This window comes from Schistocerca americana, chromosome 5 (genome assembly GCF_021461395.2).
Source record: "Schistocerca americana isolate TAMUIC-IGC-003095 chromosome 5, iqSchAmer2.1, whole genome shotgun sequence".
In the NCBI taxonomy this organism is placed as follows: domain Eukaryota; kingdom Metazoa; phylum Arthropoda; class Insecta; order Orthoptera; family Acrididae; genus Schistocerca; species Schistocerca americana.
In genome coordinates this window covers 224,193,230-224,216,393 of record NC_060123.1, presented here as the reverse complement: position 1 = coordinate 224,216,393, position 23,164 = coordinate 224,193,230, and the positions used below count along the sequence as shown (strand labels likewise).

Sequence of the window (23,164 nt, the reverse complement as noted above, 5' to 3'; positions counted from 1 at the left end):
AGAAAAGGTCTGGCTCGAAGGTCAGAGTGGCAGAAATTCACAGGTCACAGACTATCAATTTTTCTTATTGTTTCAGCAACTAGTCAATATAGAAACACAGTAGCACTTCATTTAGACTTCGCGCCCATGCCGAAGACGGGTGCGCAACCAGTGACCTCGACGAGAGAGGGGAGCACTAGCACTCGATCAGTTTAGAGTGCCATATCAAAGTAATTGTGTCAAGCTGCATCCGACTCCTTTGGAGACTCGAAGACACCGACAGGGGCGACGGACTTACCTGTTGTGGGACAGCGTCGCGGTGAGAGGTCGTCGCGGGACGGCGGCGCCGGCGTCTCGTACGTGTCGGCGGCTGCTGTGGAGGGCGCGGACCGTGTGTTTGCGCGCCGCTGGGACGCGTTGCGCCGGACTGACTGAGCGCCGAGCTCTGAGCGCCACCGCCACTGCCACCGCCGCCAGACCAGCCGCCGGACTGCGCCGCAGCTGGTCACGTGGCCGCCCCGCCCCCCACACTGCCACTCTGCTCGCCGATTAACACGCGGACCGCGACCCGCCTCCCGTTGCCTCCGTCGCACCTGCACAGCTACAGGTGCCAATGCAGAACGCGTCGGGATAGCGCGCTATCCTCTTCCCTCAACGTCCTTCCGGGTCAATTGAACCTACCGATACCGGACGTCGACTCTGACCCGTGACTAATGACATGTAGCCTGTGACATCATAGTTGCGCTAATACACTGACAAGACAGAAACCAAGGAATACCTTCTAACATCTCGTCGGACCTTGTTTAGCCCGGCGTAGTGTAGCAACTCGACGTGGCACGGTTTCAACAAGTCGTTGGAAGTCCCATCCAGATTAGATTAGATTAGATTAGTACTTGTCCCATAGATCATGAATACGACACTTCGTAATGATGTGGAACGTGTCAGGTTAATAAAAGGTGTCTGTACAAGATATTACATTACACAAAATATTACATGACACTTAATATTTTCAATTTTTTTTTTTTTTTTATGTGGGAGTTGGGAAAATTATCCACTTACAGTATCCAAAAATTCATCTAATGAGTAGAAGGAGTTGCCATTAAGAAATTCTTTTAATTTCCTTTTAAATGCTATATGGCTATCTGTCGGACTTTTGATGCTATTAGGTAAGTGGCCAAAGACTTTCATGGCAGCATAATTTACCCCCTTCTGAGCCAAAGTTAGATTTAACCTTGAGTAGTGAAGATCATCCTTTCTCCTAGTGTTGTAGCCGTGTACACTGCTATTACTTTTGAATTCGTTCGGATTGTTAATATCAAATTTGATAAGTGAATATACACTCCTGGAAATTGAAATAAGAACACCGTGAATTCATTGTCCCAGGAAGGGGAAACTTTATTGACACATTCCTGGGGTCAGATACATCACATGATCACACTGACAGAACCACAGGCACATAGACACAGGCAACAGAGCATGCACAATGTCGGCACTAGTACAGTGTATATCCACCTTTCGCAGCAATGCAGGCTGCTATTCTCCCATGGAGACGATCGTAGAGATGCTGGATGTAGTCCTGTGGAACGGCTTGCCATGCCATTTCCACCTGGCGCCTCAGTTGGACCAGCGTTCGTGCTGGACGTGCAGACCGCGTGAGACGACGCTTCATCCAGTCCCAAACATGCTCTATGGGGGACAGATCCGGAGATCTTGCTGGCCAGGGTAGTTGACTTACACCTTCTAGAGCACGTTGGGTGGCACGGGATACATGCGGACGTGCATTGTCCTGTTGGAACAGCAAGTTCCGTTGCCGGTCTAGGAATGGTAGAACGATGGGTTCGATGACGGTTTGGATGTACCGTGCACTATTCAGTGTCCCCTCGACGATCACCAGTGGTGTACGGCCAGTGTAGGAGATCGCTCCCCACACCATGATGCCGGGTGTTGGCCCTGTGTGCCTCGGTCGTATGCAGTCCTGATTGTGGCGCTCACCTGCACGGCGCCAAACACGCATACGACCATCATTGGCACCAAGGCAGAAGCGACTCTCATCGCTGAAGACGACACGTCTCCATTCGTCCCTCCATTCACGCCTGTCGCGACACCACTGGAGGCGGGCTGCACGATGTTGGGGCGTGAGCGGAAGACGGCCTAACGGTGTGCGGGACCGTAGCCCAGCTTCATGGAGACGGTTGCGAATGGTCCTCGCCGATACCCCAGGAGCAACAGTGTCCCTAATTTGCTGGGAAGTGGCGGTGCGGTCCCCTACGGCACTGCGTAGGATCCTACGGTCTTGGCGTGCATCCGTGCGTCGCTGCGATCCGGTCCCGGGTCGACGGGCACGTGCACCTTCCGCCGACCACTGGCGACAACATCGATGTACTGTGGAGACCTCACGCCCCACGTGCTGAGCAATTCGGCGGTACGTCCACCCGGCCTCCCGCATGCCCACTATATGCCCTCGCTCAAAGTCCGTCAACTGCACATACGGTTCACGTCCACGCTGTCGCGGCATGCTACCAGTGTTAAAGACTGCGATGGAGCTCCGTATGCCACGGCAAACTGGCTGACACTGACGGCGGCGGTGCACAAATGCTGCGCAGCTAGCGCCATTCGACGGCCAACACCGCGGTTCCTGGTGTGTCCGCTGTGCCGTGCGTGTGATCATTGCTTGTACAGCCCTCTCGCAGTGTCCGGAGCAAGTATGGTGGGTCTGACACACCGGTGTCAATGTGTTCTTTTTTCCATTTCCAGGAGTGTATATATATTGTGAGGCTACAGTGAAGATCTCTAGCTCTTTAAATAAGTGTCTACAGGATGATCTTGGATGAGCTCCAGCAATTATTCTGATTACACGCTTTTGTGCAATGAACACTCTTTTACTCAATGATGAGTTACCCCAGAATATGAGGCCATAGGAAAGCAGAGAATGAAAATAGGCGTGGTAAGCTAATTTACTCAGATGTATGTCGCCAAAATTTGCAATGACCCTAATAAAAAATGGTTCAAATGGCTCTGAGCACTATGGGACTCAACTGCTGAGGTCATTAGTCCCCTAGAACTTAGAACTAGTTAAACCCAACTAACCTAAGGACATCACAAACATCCATGCCCGAGGCAGGATTCGAACCTGCGACCGTAGCGGTCTTGCGGTTCCAGACTGCAGCGCCTTTAACCGCACGGCCACTTCGGCCGGCAATGACCCTAATAGATTATAGGTGAGTCATGCTTCCATTCCCTCGAATTTTCCTGGTCCAGAATGTTCTCCAAATCTATTGCGAACAGTTGCGGCCCGATGACAAGACGCAGTGTCATCCATAAAAGTACCAACGCTGTTCTGGATCATAAAATACATGAATGGCTGCAAATGATCTCCAGGCAGCCGGACATAACCATTTCCAGTCAATGATCGCTTCAGCTGGAGCAGAGGAACCAATCCATTCCATGTAAACTCAGCCCACGTTATTATGGAGCCACGACCTGCTTGCATAGTGCCTTGTTGACAACTTAGTTCTATGGCTGAGCCGTGGCTGGCTCATGTTATACGCTGGATTAAACCTTCGTTGCGATTCTGTGTTTAGTCTCCCGCGGTTATCGCGATTATGCTCTTATCCTCCCCTTCCGCGGGTGGCAGCAGTGGTGTGTATCGATATTCGCACCTTGGACTATCTTTGGCCTGGCGCTTATAGATTCCGGCAGGGCGGTGTGTGACCAGTCGGTCGGTTGGCGTGGAGCAGCGAGGAATTCTTCGCTGGACGTGGTTTGGCCGGGCCTGCTTGTGGTCTCTACACGGTGTCGGAGTTCCCATTACTACGATGTCCGTGGCTCACCGGGCCTGGACACGAAAGTTGAGTTTTGGTTTAATCTACCAGGAAGTCAAGACTGTTTACATTGAGTCGTTTGGAGTTCATCGGCTGTTGGGATATTCCAGCGAGCAACAACATGGTTTTCAAGTTGGAAAATTCTACCCACCCTCCGGTGGAGTTTCACTGTATTTGGTTATTTGAATTGAGGTGCACCAACGGTATCTTCTGCCTTGTGGCCGTTAATGATCCGGTTACCTGCCGTGGCCGTTGACGTAAATTTCAGGCAGTGTAGTTTACTCATCGTGTTGTTGCTGTCCAGCACGGTGTGTGGTTTGACACCTCTATGTATGTTTGGCTGTGGGCGCCTATATCATCTACGTTATTCCCTTGAACTCCGTGTTGTGCCCTGATCGGGTGAAGTGGAAGTTATCTTTTCGGTGGGTCCGTTGACTGTCGGTCGGTTGGGTTGTCGTCGGATTGTGAAAGGTTGGCCCGACTGCCTGTCTCACCTAGCCGAGCGTTAGTGTTTGAATTCCAGGCCGACCCCCGAACATCTGAGCGCCCTTGGGTGTACTGCCTTTTTTTATTTGTTCTTGTTGTTTGTACTTGTGTGGCTTCTAGCCGATTTCTTTTAAAATTAAGGTTGTGTTGCCCTTAAGGTGTAAGATTCTTTAGGAATTCAGCCTAATTTAAAGAACTGTTTCACGTAAGACCTTTGGCATTTTAGAGGTTTTAATGTTGTTGAATTTTAAGTGTTGGGCCTTCAGCTGATTTTGAGTTTGTTTTCGTCTTAAAGCCCTCATCCTAGTTCAAAGAACTGTTTCACGTGAGGCCTTTGGCATTTTAAAAATTTTAATGTTGTTGAAAGTTAAGTGTTGGGCCTTCAGCCGATTTTGAGTTGGAGTTATTTTGCTCTTAAAGCCTTCAGCCTAAATGTAAGAACTGTTTCACGTACGGCCTTTGGTATTTAAAAAAAATAATGTTATGAAGTTTTAAGTGTTAGACCTTCAGCCGATTTGAATTTCACGTGTTTGAAGTGTCTGATTCTTTGGGCCTTCGTCCTAACTAAGGAACTGTTTTAAGATAAGGCTTTGCCTTTTAAATTTCTGTTTTGGTTGAGTTTTGCCTAATTAAGAACTGTTTTACGTAAGGCCTTTGTTTTTTTTAAATTAATCTTGTTTAGCCTTAAGTGTTGGGTTTTCAGCCGATTTTGAATTCAAATTGTTGCTCTGAATATCTCAGATTCTTTGGGCCTTCAGCCTAAATAAAGAACTGTTGTAAGGTAAGGCTTGCCTTTTAAATTTCTGATTATGCTTGCGTTTTAAGTTATTGGCCTTCAGCCGTTTTTAAATTAAAGTGGCTTTCAGCCGGTAATTAAGTCCCAGAGATTAAAGCTGTGTGTTTAAAGAAATTTTTTTGGGCTCTTGTAATGTCTGATCAAATAATAAAGTTGTATGTTCGAGTGTAACTGACAGCCTCTTATTTAGCCCCTTTCCACAATTTAAACTACCTGTCCTGTCGTGCGGGCTAAGCAGAGCGTCTCAATGGCTACGTCGAGTTTGCACCACACTTGAACCCTCCCATCATCTCTTCCCAAATGAAATCGGGACTCACCAGACCAGACCACAGTTTTCCAGTCGTCAACTGCGCAACTGATATGATCACGCGCCCAGGAGAAGTTCTGCAGGCGATGTGCTGTTGAGAAAAGCCCTAGCACTAGTCGTCTTTGCAGCCATCATTTTCGTCTACAAGAAGCTATTTTTAGAGCAGTTGAGAAGGCAGCACTGGCAAGATGACGTAATGTGGTGTGAGGTACCGATGACAGATGGTTTGTTCGGTACGGGTATCGTGAGAAAGACCACCTAAATTGTGGTCCTTCTCCGCGATTGGCTGCTGCGTTCGGTATTGGCGCACCAAAATGACGATCTTCTGCTATTAATATTAGACAAATTAAACAGCGTATTTACTTGAATTTCAAATTAAAGTATCTCTCAGTAGCGTGCTATATTCCATTATTTCACAAGTATTAATAACCAGCAGAATAATAAGCAACTGCGAAACGAAAAGGCAGACGAAGCCCTTAGGTGATCTTCGGATCGCGCCTAACTTGGATGGCGGGTGAAGTGGTTCGCCTGCAAGATCAGAGCTGGTTCGGCAGTTCAGAGGACGGACATGTTGTTCGCTGCAGTATTATTTAAAACCTAATTTGCAATGTCTAGTTGGTGAATAGTTGATTCGGCAGTGTCGGAGGAGAGAATGTTGTCTGCCGCGGTCAGTGTCCGTTAAGATTTCATTAGTAAATTTTGTAAAAATAGAGCTGGTTGGGAAGCCTCGGAGGACAGACATATTGCCTGCCGCGGTCGGTGTTAGTTAAGGTTTATTAGAAATGTACGGTTATTTAGACATACAATGGAGAACAGTGTGATATTAATTACGGAAATATACGGTTCATTAATTAATTGAAGAATAAAAATCATTTGTGACTAAAATGGAATTTAATTGTGCAGTTTCTCGTGTTCTGTCAATAAAAAGCGAGTGCAGAATTTCTTACAGCTTCAAGATAACGGATTCACGACTTTCTGCGCAGGGGAGAACAGCTGTAGAAGACTGCAGGTTGGTGAACATTTATTAGAACCTATGCATTCCAATCAGGGCGGTGGAAGCCAATAGGCACCACGCGTGTACTGCAATCTTAGCACAAATGAAATCAGTGACACGTCATCTGTGATGACACTGAGGAGGTATGGAGAAGTAAAATATTTTTGAGGGATGGGATTTATCATACACGCATGTACGAGGGTAAGTCAATTATTATCCGCAAAGTAGTTATAAAATTTTATTGTAATCAAATAGGAAACTTACAAGAACATCATTTACGACATAGTTTCCTTGCGTTTCAACGCACTTGGTCCATGGTTCCACAAGCTTCCTGATTCCCTCATAAAAGAAGGTTCTCAGTTGATTTGCGAGCTAGGAATGCACCCCTTCTTTCATTGCTTCGTCCGAGGCAAATCGACGGCCCTTTAATGCCTGTTTGAGTGGACCAAACAAGTGATAGAACGGTCAATGTCGTGACTATATGGAGGATGATCCAGTACTCCAAATTCGAGTTTCTGGAGCGTTTCAGCAGTGTGGGCAGCAGTATGCGGACGGGCATTGTCGTGCAACAACACCTTTTTGACAGCAATTCACGGCGTTTGCTTCGAGTTGCAGGCTTCAGCCTCGCAGTAAGCATCTCAGCGTAACGTAAACTGTTTATTGTTGTGCCCCTTTCCCCATAATGTTCCAGTACTGGACCTTGTGCGTCCCAAAAAACCGTAAGCATCAGTTTTCCTGCGGACGGATGGGTCCTGAACTTTTTCTTACACGGCGAATTTGGATGTTTCCATTCCATACACTGCCGTTTACCCTCCGGCTCGTAATTATGGATCCATGTTTCGTCACCAGTAATGATCCTGTCTAAGAAGTTCTCCCTTTCGTTACCATGGCGATCCAAATGTTTTTCGCAGATGTCCAACCGCGTTTGTTTATGCAGCTGTGTGAGTTGTTTTGGGACCCATCCTGCACAAACTTTATGAAACCCAAGTCTGTTGTGGATGATTTCGTAGGTAGAACAGTGACGATGTGCCACTTCGTCAATAGTTAATCGTCTGTCTAAGAGAATCATTTCACGTGAACGCTCAATGGTTTCTTCATTTGTGGCGGTAAAATGTGCCTCCGGCTCCTTCATCGTGCGTAACACTTGTGCGACATTTCGGAATTTTTCAGGTCATTTGTAGACACTCCGTTGTGGCAAAAAAACACTGTTCCTGTACTGCACCGAAAGTCTTCCATGAATTTCGGCCCCTGATACGCCTTCCGACCACAAAAAAAAGGATCACTGAACGTTGCTCTTCTTTGGTGCAAACAGACAGCGGAGCAGCCATGATTAACAGCACGGCAGCCATAACGAAACTAGCCTAGCCAGCTTGAAAATTGCAAAGATATAACAACAAATAAGCTAAGAATGCATCATCAACGTAAAACTACAGTACTAACAAAATAAACAAAAATATAACTCAATTGTAGATAATAATTGACTTACCTTCGTAAATATCTCCCTCTAACTCCCTCTTTTTCAACTTGCTGTAGTCTGCTAGCATAGCCCATGAACGCCAAATTTCGCCGCACTGTGCTAACGTTCGTTCTGCGTCCCACATTGATTTCTGCGGTAATACCAAGCAGTGTTGCTTGTGTGATAGCACTGACAACTCTACACAAACGTCGCTGCTCTCGGTCATGAAGTGCAAGTCGTCGCCACTGCATTGTCTGTGGTCACAAGTAATGCCTGAAATTTGGTGCTTTCGGCACACTCTTGACATTGTAGATCTCGGAATACTGAATTGGCAAACGATTTCCAAAAGGGAATATCGCGTGCGTCAAACTCTATCATTCTGCGTTCAAAGCCCTTTAATTCCCGCCTTGCCGCCACATTCACCTGAGTACAAATGACACTCCACCAATACTTTGCCCTTTCGTATCTCGTATAAGCGACACTACCGCCATCTGTATATGTGCATATCGCTATCCCGTGACTTTTGTCAGCTCTATATTGAAAGAAAACGTAATACTGAACAATACTTGCTTTCTATGTACAGACTGTCCTACGTACCTTGACCAACCCAAGTAACTTTGTCCAGAAACAAAAACAAAAAATATGTAATTATCAACAAATGTAGCTACCAGCTGTCCACCAACCAGCATGGCTGCTTTTGGTGCAACTTCGTTTATTACAGAGATCTGAACATCAGTATGTTTTTTTTTTTTTTTTTTTTTTTTACAATAGCACGCCATATTTTTTATTCATTAATCCGCTGTCTCTCCGTATCACTTGTTTAAAAACGGACCAGTGTACTGGGATGGTGCATAAGCTCGTAGTTTTTTTCATAGATTTGATGAGCACAACAGGTACACTGCACCGTTTTTTCCCCTCCTTCTCTCGCATCACCACTTGAACCGTTTGGTGTCGTGTCTTCTTGTCTTCCGGCTTACTCGTCTCAGGGAAGGAGCGAGGGAAAACGGCACGTAGAGTTTCGGTAAGCGTGACTATTCAGTTAGTGTCCTAGTGTGGATTTGTATTTTTAATTCATTTTTTTTTCTTCTCGAAGTGAAAGTCTGGTCACCCTCACCAAAATTCGGACAGGTATGTAGTGTACTGGCATTCAAAGTTCAAAAGATTGGTTTTACTTTAAGAAAATCGAACAACCTTGAATATGTCGAACTGCGGTTTATTGATCCTTCTGAAATAAAACTGCAGTCACTTTGCATCCACTCATCTTAAATAGTGTAATTGTGCTGAATGATTCGTGCAACCTAGCAACGGAATCAATAAGCTACTCCGTATTGCCGATTATTTCAAAATTCAGTATTTTAATACTTAGCACGGGTGAGTCTAAATCTCCGCTAATTATTTACGCGCCACACTATTGTCTATCGCGCGCCTATTCAAATCTGTGTGTTTTCAATTAATTCGGCAAAGTCAATCGCACACAATGCACCTGAGCGCGTCCTATACCAAAGTGTTATTTGTGTTCTTTCTGTAACTTTAAACTACTTTCGTCGACGTTATCACGCGACAGAACTGGATAAATGTACCAATAGTGCAGCACTTTTCCCCAGAAATAATACGGACAATCACCAAGTCGAATTATTGATTCATGCACACGTCTTCGTCCAACAAAACAGAATAAAGCAAAAGCGCTCTCTCCTCTGTCCACGGAATAAACACGGCGCTTACATCTCACCTTCCTCTGACGTGAAAATCGAAAAGACTTCAATAAAGGTATCTACGCAATTCAAAGCCAGACAAATGTCAAAACAAATATTCTACGCCGGCCGCTAGTGGCCCAGCAGTTCTAGGCGCTTCAGTCTGAAACCGCGCGACCGCTACGATCGCAGGTTCGAATCCTGCGTCGGGCATGGATGTGTGTGATGTCCTTAGGTTAGTTAGGTTTAAGTAGTTCTAAGTTCCAGGGGACTGATGACTTGAGATGTAAGTTCCGTAGTGCTCAGAGCCATTTGAAGCAAATATTCTACTGTAAATAGAATTGTATCCCGTAATTAAATCACAACTATCTTCTATCCATGATGTCCGTGTGTGTGTGTGTGTGTGTGTGTGTGTGTGTGTGTGAGGGCGAGAGAGAGAAAGCAGAAGAGTGGTTTTGGGAGGGGGGGGGGGAGGGGGGGAGATGTTGGTGGTTTGATGTGTATCGTGTTGAATATGATTGTACTAGCTGTTAGCGAGTGGTTGAAAACTTTGGTGACACCTGATTTGACTTTTCGTTTCTATATTCTGTAGTGGGGTTCTTGGATAAGTGAGTGTAAAGATGCTGGGCATTATTATTATTATTATTATATTGGATGGTATTATTATGTTAATCCTCTTCGGGAGCGTTATGCTATTATGTTATCTATTAGTGTAAATAATGAATTTCTTGGCACATGTACTTGATCGTTCAACAGAGTTTTCTTTTCTGCTTTGGTTTTCTGTATGTGGTAATTTTCTTGCAGGATTAGGTGTTTTTTATTGTTGGCTCTAATTATTTTCATGTCATCTTTTCTAGTGGTTGGTTTGTGGTCATGTTCCCTTAAGTGTTCTGCAAATGCCTTTGTCCATTTTTCCAGGTTTTCATATGTTCTTTGTATCTGACATCAAATGTTCTACCAGTCTGTCCTATGTATCTGCCTTCACAAGTGTTACACTGTAGTTGACATATACCTACTTTCTGGTATATTTCTCTGTTTTTTGTCAGTTTTGGGGTGTATTTTTGTATAAAATTGTCCGTTGTGTATGCTATGTTTTTCCCTGTCTTTTGAAAATGTTGGTGATGTTATGGGTGAGTGTGTTTGTATGTCTTTGTGTACCATCTTGTGTTTAGTTTTATCTTTTTCTAATTATCCTGTGTAGTTGTTATGGGACTGCGTGTTTGTGTTTGGTTCTGCTGTGTTGTTGTCTGTGGTTTGGTGCTTTCTGCCTTTATTTCATTTTTTATTTTGTTGTTTAGTTTTGTGATCAGGCCGCTGGACCTGATGGGATACCAGTTCGATTTTACACAGAGTACGCGAAGTAACTTGCCCCCCTTCTTGCAGCGGTGTACCGTAGGTCTCTAGAAGAGCGTAGCGTTCCAAAGGATTGGAAAAGGGCACAGGTCATCCCCGTTTTCAAGAAGGGACATCGAACAGATGTCCAGAACTATAGACCTATATCTCTAACGTCGATCAGTTGTAGAATTTTGGAACACGTATTATGTTCGAGTATAATGACTTTTCTGGGGACTAGAAATCTACTCTGTAGGAATCAGCATGGGTTTCGAAAAAGACGGTCGTGTGAAACCCAGCTCGCGCTATTCGTCCACGAGACTCAGAGGGCCATAGACACGGGTTCACAGGTAGATGCCGTGTTTCTTTAGTTCCGCAAGGCGTTCGATACAGTTCCCCACAGTCGTTTAATGAACAATGTAAGAGCATTTGGACTATCAGACCAATTGTGTGATTGGATTGAGGAGTTCCTAGATAACAGAACGCAGCATGTCATTCTCAATGGAGAGAAGTCTTCCGAAGTAAGAGTGTTTTCAGGTGTGCCGCAGGGAAGTGTCATAGGACCGTTGCTATTCACAATATACATAAATGACCTGGTGGATGACATCGGAAGTTCACTGAGGCTTTTTGCAGATGATGCTGTGGTGTATCGAGAGGTTGTAACAATGGAAAATTGTACTGAAATGCAGGAGGATCTGCAGCAAATTGACGCATGGTGCAGGGAATGGCAATTTAATCTCAATGTAGACAAGTGTAATGTGCTGCGAATACATAGAAAGATAGATCCCTTATCATTTAGCTACAAAATAGCAGGTCAGCAACTGGAAGCAGTTAATTCCATAAATTATCTGGGAGTACGCATTAGGAGTGATTTAAAATGGAATGATCATATAAAGTTGATCGTCGGTAAAGCAGATGCCAGACTGAGATTCATTGGAATAATCCTAAGGAAATGCAATCCGAAAACAAAGGAAGTACGTTACAGTACGCTTGTTCACCCACTGCTTGAATACTGCTCAGCATTGTGGGATCCGTACCAGATAGGGTTGATAGAAGAGATAGAGAAGATCCAACGGAGAGCAGCGCGCTTCGTTACAGGATCATTTAGTAATCGCGAAAGCGTTACGGAGACGACAGATAAACCCCAGTGGAAGACTCTGTAGGAGAGACGCTCAGTAGCTCGGTACGGGCTTTTGTTAAAGTTTCGAGAACATACCTTCACCGAAGAGTCAAGCAGTATATTGCTCCCTCCTACGTATATCTCGCGAAGAGACCATGAGGGTAAAATCAGAGAGATTAGAGCCCACACAGAAGCATACCGACAATCCTTCTTTCCACGAACAATACGAGACTGGAATAGAAGGGATAACCGATAGAGGTACTCAGGGTACCCTCCGCCACACACCGTCAGGTGGCTTGCGGAGTATCGATGTAGATGTAGATGTAGACCATGTTATTATTGTAACCATTATTTTGTGCTATCTGCATTATTATGTCCAGTTCTTTTTGGTAGCTTTGTTTGCTGAGTGGCACTGCGTTGAGTCTATGGAGCTGCTTGCTTTTGTGAGTGTGGGTGGTTAGAGGATTGAGGAATGGTAATGTCCATTGCTGTGGGTTTACAGTGGATTTCAAACACATGCTTATGGTTTTGTTTTTTCGCTTGTTGTATCCAGAAAGTCAATTTGGTTGTTCTGTTCTCTTTCAATGGTGAATTTTTTATTTTTATGTATCTTGTTGATGTCAGTATGTAGTTTTTCAATTTTTGTTTGTAGATCATCTGTTAAGCAAAGGATGTCATCCTTGTACCTGAAACCATATAATATGTTGTATTCTTTTGCTACTATTTTTGTGAAAATGATCTGTTCCATGTGGTTTACAAAAGTATTTGCTAAGGCTACTGAAACTGGGGACAACGGGACCAATGGGATCCCCAGATGAGAGGAGACACAGATCAGTAAATCATAAGTAATTTCTTTTTAACGTAACGGCGAGAACGGTTTAATAATCTAAAAATAACAAAACTTTATCGTTATAGATCCCACTGATGATTTCCTAGAACATGAAAAAGGCGAAACGCGTCTGGGACAAATAAATTAAGTGGCATCAGGAAAACGCGATTTTATTTACAAAACAAATACATCTAACAGCTCTTTGACTATAGCAATCTGACGAAAAGTGACTTCGACATGGGCTAATTCAGCTGACAAATTGTCAGGGTCCGAGATGAAATGGGCCATCTGAACAAAGGTAGGAAGCACCCCTTCCCGTTAAGCCGGATGGTGACAACTATGAGCCTGCAGATACAAATAAGTGTGAGTAGGCTTCCTATTAAGAGCATCTCCCAACGTGCCATCCACCTTCCTGCTCAACAATACGTCAAGCTTCGAAGATGGCCATCCTTTTCCAACCCCCCCTCAGGGGCTCTGCATTCGTTTGCTGAGTACGGGCTTGGCGACCCCGGGGTTCCTGAGCTGGGGACTGGTAAGAGCCACCGGTCCTCTGCCACCGTACGCTCTGGTCATACTTCAACGACCACCGTGCGGCGCAGCGGTGGAATGTTGTGTGTTTCGGAGAAGGGGGGTACTGGCTTCACCGCCTGGACTGCGAGGAGGTACCCATCTCTATCAAGAAAACTCTCAACCTCAAGGTGTGCTACGTGCTGAGGAGGTGAATGGCTGTTGAGGTGAAACAGTCTTTAGTGAGCAACCTCTGGGGTATCTGCGGCACCCCAGTTGAATCAGGCTTGCTCAGGCATGCAGGGCTCTGCCTGGGTCGACGGTTATTTCCCTAGCGTCTCGTGGGATCCTTATGGAACTGTCTCATGAAACTATTACTCCTGAAAGGATGCGTGTACCGTCAGGCAACACCTACACCCACTCCTCAAAGAGAGCTCGGTTAGTCAGTCCTACCGAAAAGAAGTCTCCGAGTAATAGTAACGGGGCATTAGTGTGCCATAACACTTTCATTGTAATCAAGCGAAACGGGGGAAGCTTTGAGAAGATATCCCCTTTCTATATTCACAAGCCATTGGAGGGTATTGCTGGGTCTCTGAAAAGTGTCAAACGATTACGTAATAGAGCGCTTTTGGCTGAAACTGCCAATTCCACCCAAACATCTAAGCTTCTGGGATGTAAGGCCTTAGGTGACTACGCAATCGAGGCTGAATTGCATAACACCCTTAACTATAGTAAGGGCGTGATTACCTGCTCCGATAGAATGGAGATGGACCCTGAGGAGTTGCGTGAAGAGTGGAAGCATGTTGGCGTCACGGAGATGTAGAATTATATGAGGAGAGTCAATGGCAAATTGAAAAAATCGGCAACGTTTATTCTAATTACGAGAACATATCCTTGCCATCTATATCCACCTTAAGGTTCGCCCGTTTGTTCCTAACGCCATGCGATGCTATAAATGTCAAAGCTTTGGCCATACCACTATGGGATGTAACGGGATGGCTACGTGTGGCAACTGGGGAGGATCCGCTCACGAGTCAGGGACTTCTTTTATACTTCCTACGAAATATGTTAACTGCTCTGGGGAGCACCCAGTGTGGAGCAGAAAGTGTAGGGTTTACAACGATGAAAAGAAAATTCAAGAGTTGAAAGTGCAGAGACGCATACCCTATGCTGAAGCTAAAAAGGCTTACAAACCCATGCAGCTACCGGTTTTTGCAACTTCTTTTGAATCAGCCCTTAAAACACCAATAGCTAAGTGTGATGCCTTCAAACAAACTCAGACCATAGATTCAAGTACGAGCACATGCACTTGTCGCTGTACCTGTGGGGGAAACGCTCCACTTGCCGCTGATGTCGTTTGGAAGCCGTCAGCAGTAGACTTACCACCTAAGCCACATACCACTCCCCAACTTCAAAAGCCACCTGAGCCATCCCAGCAACCCTGGCAGCCTCCTCCTCCTGTAAGTAAAGAAAAACGTCCTTCTAAAAGTAGTTCTAAGTCCAAGAAGCCGGCCGAAGTGGCCGTGCGGTTAAAGGCGCTGCAGTCTGGAACCGTAAGACCGCTACGGTCGCAGGTTCGAATCCTGCCTCGGGCATGGATGTTTGTGATGTCCTTAGGTTAGTTAGGTTTAACTAGTTCTACGTTCTAGGGGACTAATGACCTCAGCAGTTGAGTCCCATAGTGCTCAGAGCCATTTGAACCATTTAAGTCCAAGAAAACGGTACGTAAGCCTTCGGATCGGCGAGCGCTCTCCCTCTCTGATGGCGACTATGCTCTTGAAGATATGGACTTCCAATCGGAGGAACTAGAGAACGCGGAACCGGCTAACGTTCCCTCTGACCTTCCCGGTAAATCGCAGTCTCCGAGGGATAAAGGAGAGAACCACGATCGCTAACCAATGGCTTCCATATGGACTTCTGTGTTGCAGTGTAATTTGAATGTATATCGCTTACATTTGGAAGAACTGCAGCTGCTGGTACAGGATAAACATATCTGCATCAGGTTACAAGAAACGCATCTTAAAGTCACAGACACACCTGCATTACGGGGCTACCACATATACAGGAATGACGATACTACTGTAGGCAGGGCTAAAGGTGGAGTGGCTATTTTTCTTGATGACAGATGCCACTCCTCTCCTGTCCCTCTTACCACGACCATCCAAGCAATTGCTGTGAAAGTTCTCTCACAGTTTACTATCCTAGTGTGTTCTTTGTACCTTGAGCTTGACGCAGTACCCGAAAAATTGTACTCCAGATATGGTTTTTTACAACTTTGTTTTCGTCTATTTTAAGTATGTACCATAGTTTTATCGTTATTTATACAGATGGATCCCAGCAGGGGAATGCTCTCGGTTATTCTGTGGTTTTCTCCGATAGGGTTTTTAAAGTGGGTCTTCCAGAACAATTTAGAAATTATGATGCGAAGTTATACGGCATTCTAATGGCACTGGAGAGGGCTCACAGACATCAGCGTACGAGTTTTCTTGCCTGTTCCGACTCTCTTAGTGCACTGCAAGCGCTTCACCAAATGTATCCGGTAGATCCGCTGATTCAGCTCATCCATGACTGCTTACAGCGGCTCCAACGCCGTGGCAAGGAGGTGATCTTTCGCTGGGTACCTGGTCACGTTGGGATACAGGGTAACGACATGGCTGATAAAGCCGCCAACGAAGCATGTTGGGGTGGTGCTGTCCATCAATGACCCATCACGTTGCAAGCCATTACCTCATTTCCCGACAGATACATCATGCGTCAGTGGGAGACTGAATGGTTGGAGGTGTCGGACAACAAACTGCGGTCGCTTAAACCGACCACAAGAACTTGGCGGACTTCGTGTCAGCCTCGCCGCTGGAAGGAGGTTATGCTTACCAGACTGCGCATAGGGCATAGCCCTTCCACACATGGCTTCCTTCTCCGGGGGGAGGATCCACCTTTCAGTGAAGTTTGTGGCGTGCCGCTTTCAGTTCAGCATATTGTGGCTACGTGTGTCCTGTATACTGATATTAGGGCAGCCCTTGGTCTCGCTGCAGATCTGCCCACCGTCCTCGCAGATATCGATACCAGTGTTAAGAGAGGTGAAATTTAGTGAACTATCAGGTCTCATCCCTAAACTGGTGGGGAAGGGCGGCAGACTTTAGTACATTATAAACTGCTCTGCATGTGGGGACAGCCTTCGTCCCCACCCGTGAGATTTCATTTTGACTTTTCGTCAGGGCGCTGATGACCGTGATGTGGAGCGCCCCCTCAACCCAATTCATCATCATCATCATCTTTTCCACCTCAATCGTCAAACGAATATTCGGGTGGATTGAATTCACGTGTTCAGAAAAGTCGTTCGAATTCTCACTGCCATGCGGTCAAACAACAAAAGTATCGTCTCCATATATGAAAAAAAAAGAAAAAAAAAGAAACACGCAGGTTTCAAAGCCACCGACTCCAAGGTACGTTCCACGTATTGGCAATAATACACTGTGTGATCAAAAGTACCCGGACATCCCCAAAAACACACGCGTTTCATATTAGGTGCATTATGCTGCCACCTACTGCCAGGTACTCCGTATCAGCGACCTCAGTAGTCATTAGACATCGTGAAAGAGCAGAATGGGGCGCTCCGTGGAACTCACGGACTTCGAACTTGGTCAGGTCATTGGGTGGTACTTGTGTCATAGGTCTGTACTCGAGATTTCCTCACTCCTATATATATCTAGGTCCACTGTTTCCGATGTGATAGTAAAGTGGAAACGTGAAGGGACACGTACACCACAAAACCGTACAGGCCGACCTCGTCTGTTGACTGACAAAAGACCGCCGACAATTGAAGAGGGTCGTAATGTGTAATAGGCAGACACCTATCCAGACCATCACACAGGAATTCCAAACTGCATCAGGATCTACTGCAAGTTCTATGACGGTTAGACGCAAGGTGAGGCACCTTGGATTTCATGATCGAGCGGCTGACGTTGTGTGGAGCGCCGAATCACGGTACACAATGTGGCGATCCAATGGCAGGGTGTGGGTATAGCGAATGCCCGGTGAACGTAACCTGCTAGCATGTGTAGTGCCAACAGTAAAATTCGGAGGCGGTGGTGTTATGGTGTGGTCGTGTTTTTCACGGAGGGGGCTGCACCCCTTGTTATTTGCGTGGCACTATCACAGCACAGGCCTATATTGATGTTTTAAGCACCTCCTTGCTTCCAACTGTTGAAGAGCAATTCGGAGATTGCGATTGCATGTTTCAACACCATCGAGCACCTGTTCATAATGCACGGCTTGTCACGGAGTGGTTACACGACAATAACATCCCTGTAATGGACTGGCCTGAACAGTGTCCTGGCCTGAATCCTATAGAACGCCGATTTCGTGCCAGGCCTCACCGACCGACATCGATACCTCTCCTCAGTGCAGCACTCTGTGAAGAATGGGTTGCCATTCCCCAAGAAACCTTCCAGCACCTGACTGAACGTATGCCTGCGAGAGTGGAAGCTGTCATCTAGGCTAAGGGTTGGTCAACACCATATTGAATTCCAGCATTACCGATGGAAGGCGCCACGAACTTGTAAGTCGTTTTCAGCCAGGTGTCCGCATACTTTTGATCACATAGTGTAGGTGACAACGGTATTTCCATGGCAACGCCATATGTCTGCTCGTAGTTGGTGTCGCGAATAAATTACGAATAAGCCTATGTTAAGCTGTCTGTGACGTTGAGGTCCTATAACAGAACAGTAGGAGCCGCTGTTATACGGATTAAGGTGTTTCGACACATGGAAAGAATCCACACAAGATTAGTACACAACGGAAGGAGACAGCGCGGCCCAGCGCGTGATAATAGGGAACCTCCACTCAGGGCGGCTACGTGACAGATCCGAGGATCGGAAGACAGGCAGAGCAATAGTAGTTTCCCCGAGGATGATAGTAATGTCACAGGAAACTATATACAAGCGGCAGCTTAACAGCCTGACAGGGATTCCGATAGTATTCAGCCTCCGACGTCGTCGCTGTGCTTCTCTGCTCAGGGGGTGGGACTTAAAACTCTCGCGGCACTTAGTTGCAAGAGTAGTAGTTACATGTTAGTAACACGTCCCACAGTTTAGCTCAGATGTCAGTGCCTCGTAAGCTTGAGTATGTTTACTCCAACTCTCTGTCTTCTTCGTTAGAAGCTTATTTACAATCACACCGAGTTCCCTGTTTTGAAGTTATTCCAGCTTTACAGATTCTGCTCGAGAACTACGACTTGGACGAGCCCACTCCGCCTCAGCCAGGTTAGTGTCTAGCTCCCTCTTCCTGATCCGCTCGCAGGAAACAAATCAGACATGACACTGGTCATTGAACAAAAACTAAGTGGAAGGTAACACATGTCGAAATAGAGTATCAGAATATGTAGAGTAGAGTGTCAGAGTCCTTCAAACACATCCTTTTAATCGACGTAAATTACTGATGTAGTTTACTGAGACGTGCATCCCTGTCGAACAGTTGAACTTGCGAAATTCCGATAGAGCATTGTGGTTTCATATGCTTTCATTTCTTTCTGACGTTCGTATATAGCTATCGCGTTATTAAAGCGTGGCGTCACGTCCATCACACGCCGTCATGATCGCATCTTTGTTCAAAACTGACGATTGTGACCTATAATTAGTTAGATGTAATCAGGTATTTCTTTGGCCAGAAATGTTTATACTTGTCTTGCCCTTGCAGCCGTAAGGTATTACTATATATGAATGATATTCTGCATGTATATACCCGTTGGTATGCATTTCTCCTCCTTACACGAGGCATCACAACAACGTTTGACCAGGCAACGCCGGTCAACTGCTGTTTGTGTATGAGAAATCGATTGGAAACTTTCCTCATCTCAGCACGTTGTAGGTGTCGCCACCGGCGCCAATCTTGTGTGAATGCTCTGAAAAGCTAATCATTGGCATATCACAGCATCTTCTTCCTGTCGGTTAAATTTCGCGTCTGTTGCAAGTCATCTTTGTGGTGTAGCAATTTTAATGGCCAGTAGTGTACATACTTGCGACTTTCGTGTTCACGGGCGGCACATGACCCCTCGTCTCACAAGCGTGTACGCACCGCAACGTAAGCCTCGTTTACATCGGAACGAATGGAAGCGAACACATGTGAACGCGTATTCGCAGAATATTCGCCATGTCTCTCCCCCCACGCCTGTACCTGTAACAACTTTATACATTGTGGAAACGGGAAGAACAGACACAAAGAGCATAGCATACCAACCCTACGAAAGGTGCGCTATTGTTCTTTCGGGGCTAATAATTTAGCTCATAGGTTCCAATCGATGCAACGCTATTAACTATAGCCATACTCACAAGTCTCATATTCAGATAGGCTTACTTTGCACTGGTGAATACACTGTTTTTTGTCACATGTTCGAGTGGAGAGAGAGAAGACCGTGCAAATTACACAATGGATTTTTGTCCGAATTTTCAGTCAGATGAATAGTGGAGAACGAACAAATTGTGTACAAATTGACCGCCATGAGGTCTAATTTTGCGAAGAAAGATTTAATTGCTTGAAATTGATCAGATTAATTAACAAACATCATTGACGTGTGGAAAAATTTTTGTCCGAATTTCCATAGTCAAATGAAGAGTGGCAAATCGACAAATGGATTATCAAATCGACCAGCTTGAAGTGTAGTTTTACAAAACAAGGTTTAATTTCTTTAAAGTACACAAGGTAATTAACAAAACATTAATTAGTGATTTGAGAGTAAATTTTTGTGCAGACCCAGACGAAGAATGGGAAATAGGCAAATGGGGTTTCAAATTGACCAGCTTGAGGTCTACTTTTGCGGAAAAGAATTTATTGAAAGTACACAGGATAATTAAGAAAAAATTAGTTAGTATTTGAGAAATAATTACACAATTTTCATGACAGAACGAAGAGTAGGAAATGGACAAAAAAGGTATCAAACTGACCAGCTTGAGGATTAGTTTGTCGAAAGAGTTTAATTGTTTGAAAGTAATCTTGGAAATTTAGAAAAACTCAGTTATCGATTTTTAGCAAGATTTTTGTCCGAATTGTCATGGAGAGTAGGAAAAGGACAAATGAAGCAGCAAATCGATCGGCAAGAGGTCTAGTTCTGAAAAAAAAATGCATCAAAGTAATTCGGATACTTAAGAAAAGTTTAATTAGTGTTTTGAAGGTAAATTACAATATTTCACGAACAGTTCTTGCTGGCTATGTCAATGAAGAAAAAGATCATTTCTTCTAGGCCTAACTATTTTGCACATAAAAAATTGAAAATTCTTTTCTCTTGAATTATATACCTTTAATAATAAAGGAATACAGAGTGACATTTATATGTTTTCTGAACAAATTTTGAAAATAAAAATAAAAATTGAAAATCGGTAGGTCAAACGTTTCCTGAAGTGATTTGTCTAAATGTTAGAAATAAAATAGATAAAAGAAACATTTGTCCCACGTGAAAAGCTGTTCATGATTTCGAGCACCGTTCAAAGGCTCGTCAAATGTTTCTCTAACTATTTTATGTCTTACTTTTAGACAAATCATTTCACATAACATTTGACAGACTTTTCTCTTTTTTTTCAAAACATTGTTTGACGAAGGAAGCATAATTTCGACAGAAAATAAAAATATAGGTGCCTCAATTTTTATGCAAGAGTGAAACGCGTCGAGCTAATGAACTTACCACAGCATTTCAGCTCCAACTGTCCTTAACATTATTCCATAATCTTGCACGCACATCGCTTGACATTTGTTCTTCATTGCATCTGAGTGGGGAATTTAAAAGCAGGACGCTAATTAGGTGACATGCTGTATACCTTGAAGAAAATCTAGTTAACATTTACACTCTAGTTATTAGCGACTGCAGATATTTGTGTTAGTAATTTTTCACATTTCAACAACTGCAATATCTCAATGGATCTTAATGTGTACAACGAGATCGACGACGCATTTCAAAGATTTTGTTGATATATGCATAAGCAAGACAATATCAATAAAATATGATTAATGAAATGTGAAATACACATGCAGCCCGCCAAGTAAGCTGTTATTCAAAAAATTGCAATATATTTGTTGGATGGCACATATTGTGATCTTGGGAAAAGGATATTTATGTTTTCGGTGATTACATCAAGGCCCTTCTCTGTAACTAAGTGCTCAGGGTGTACTGTTATGCGGAGGACTGGGGTTTGAGTCTATGCACTGTCAGGGATTTTTCCTTGCTGCTAGAACTGGTATTGGGTGCACTAAGCCTCATGATGCCAATTGAGGAGTTATCTAGCTGAGAAAAGGATGCTCCAAAGTGTGGGTGACCAACAACGGCCGGGGTAGCAATGTGCAGACCCCACACCCCTCCATACATGATCTGAATGACGCCATTGGCAGAGGACGAAGCGGCTGCCGGTCGGTACTGTATGGCAGCGTCATTAACCGGAGCTTTAGCTTTTGTTGTATCAAGAACCCGTAAAATAATGTTACATCAGCCATGTCGATACGGCTACAACGAAGGTAAGGAGCGAGAATGCTCAGTTTTTTCGCACATATATAATTCTAGTAAGCATAATAGAAACATATTTGTGTTTGTTTACTTAAAAAAAATTCGCTCTGCCATTCCTTTATAATAAAAATAAATACAAATTTTTTGTTTATTCGCTCCGTAACTGCATGACGGAAGCAGCTAATGAACGTATCGTCTTCTTCACGCCCTCAGTTGGACGTTAAAGTGATTCGGCAATTAACACTCTCTTCAGACCACTCCCTCGGTCATGAAAATCATATCAACAACAAAGGAAGTTCACACAGAAAACAGGAGATAATTGATCTCTGCACCGAGGTGGAAATGACGCGAACTTCCTGTGATGATTTGCTGAAAGACCGACAACCAGCGGAACAGGAAAGAGCCACCAGTGAATCCTTGCGGAACGCGACCTAATGGTGATCCCTTGCGCTCGCCTACCTTTTACACCAGGGAGAATTCTCCTTCTCTGACAAGCGTTCGCTTGTGTTCGATCCAGTGTAAACTAGGCTTAAATATGTAGTCGCGGCTGGATTCGCGCATCATTTAGGCTACCCGCCGCAATATAACCTTGCATAGAGCGCTCGTGCGACCTCAAATATACTGCGCATCACAATTAAGGGATTACTTTTTCGAAACCCCATGTCTCCCAATTCGACGCATAAGTTTGAAATTTGGCTCAAAGCTGCCTACAACCTTCCTCTGTAATGGTGCAAAGACATGGTATCCAGGGACGTAAGCATTTTTTTGTAATTTATTTATTTATTAACATTACATCATTACAACATAACATCTTTACAACAATACATGAACAGAAATGTAATTGTGAGTAGCAGGTCAATAGTATACAGAATCGAAATCCTTTAAAGAAAACAGAATGAAAACAAAAACAATTGAAATGTGTGACAAGTTATTCACGGAGTGCTTTTGGTAACAATCCTAAAAGAAATGTGTATGACTTCGGGCTCGGCGAAGCTTGAAACAACAAAGTGTCGACACAGCGCAGAACTTCGTGTGAGCTGCAAGGTTAATGACGCCACATTGGCACCAAATATCACGAAAGTTCTCCCAACTCCATCGTGGACGGGTAACGAGATGAAAATGTCGTCTCACCCTCTCTTACCCACATTTCATCCCTCCTCTGCGATGGGCGTCAGAACCGTGACACCCAGCGTTGAAAACAAGCAATTTTGTTATGGGTGGCTGAGGAAAACATTTCAGACACACAGCACTTTTCAGACACACTGCTGCACAGAATCGCCACGAAAAGTCCTCAGATGGTGACATAAAGGACCTTGATGAAAGCCCTTCTTCCCTTAGGGCGTCGATTCCCACATATATTG

General features: G+C 44.7%; 1 protein-coding gene across 1 annotated transcript in view; it reads right to left on the bottom strand.

Annotated features, from left to right (window-relative positions):
- LOC124616058 overlaps positions 1-392 on the bottom strand; it is a 352,315-nt gene extending 351,923 nt beyond the window's left edge. Inside the window, exon 1 of the mRNA XM_047144291.1 lies at positions 278-392. The gene's annotated coding sequence lies outside the window, so the exon portion shown is untranslated. The remainder of the gene's footprint in view (positions 1-277) is intronic.
- Between the last annotated feature and the right edge of the window lie 22,772 nt (positions 393-23,164).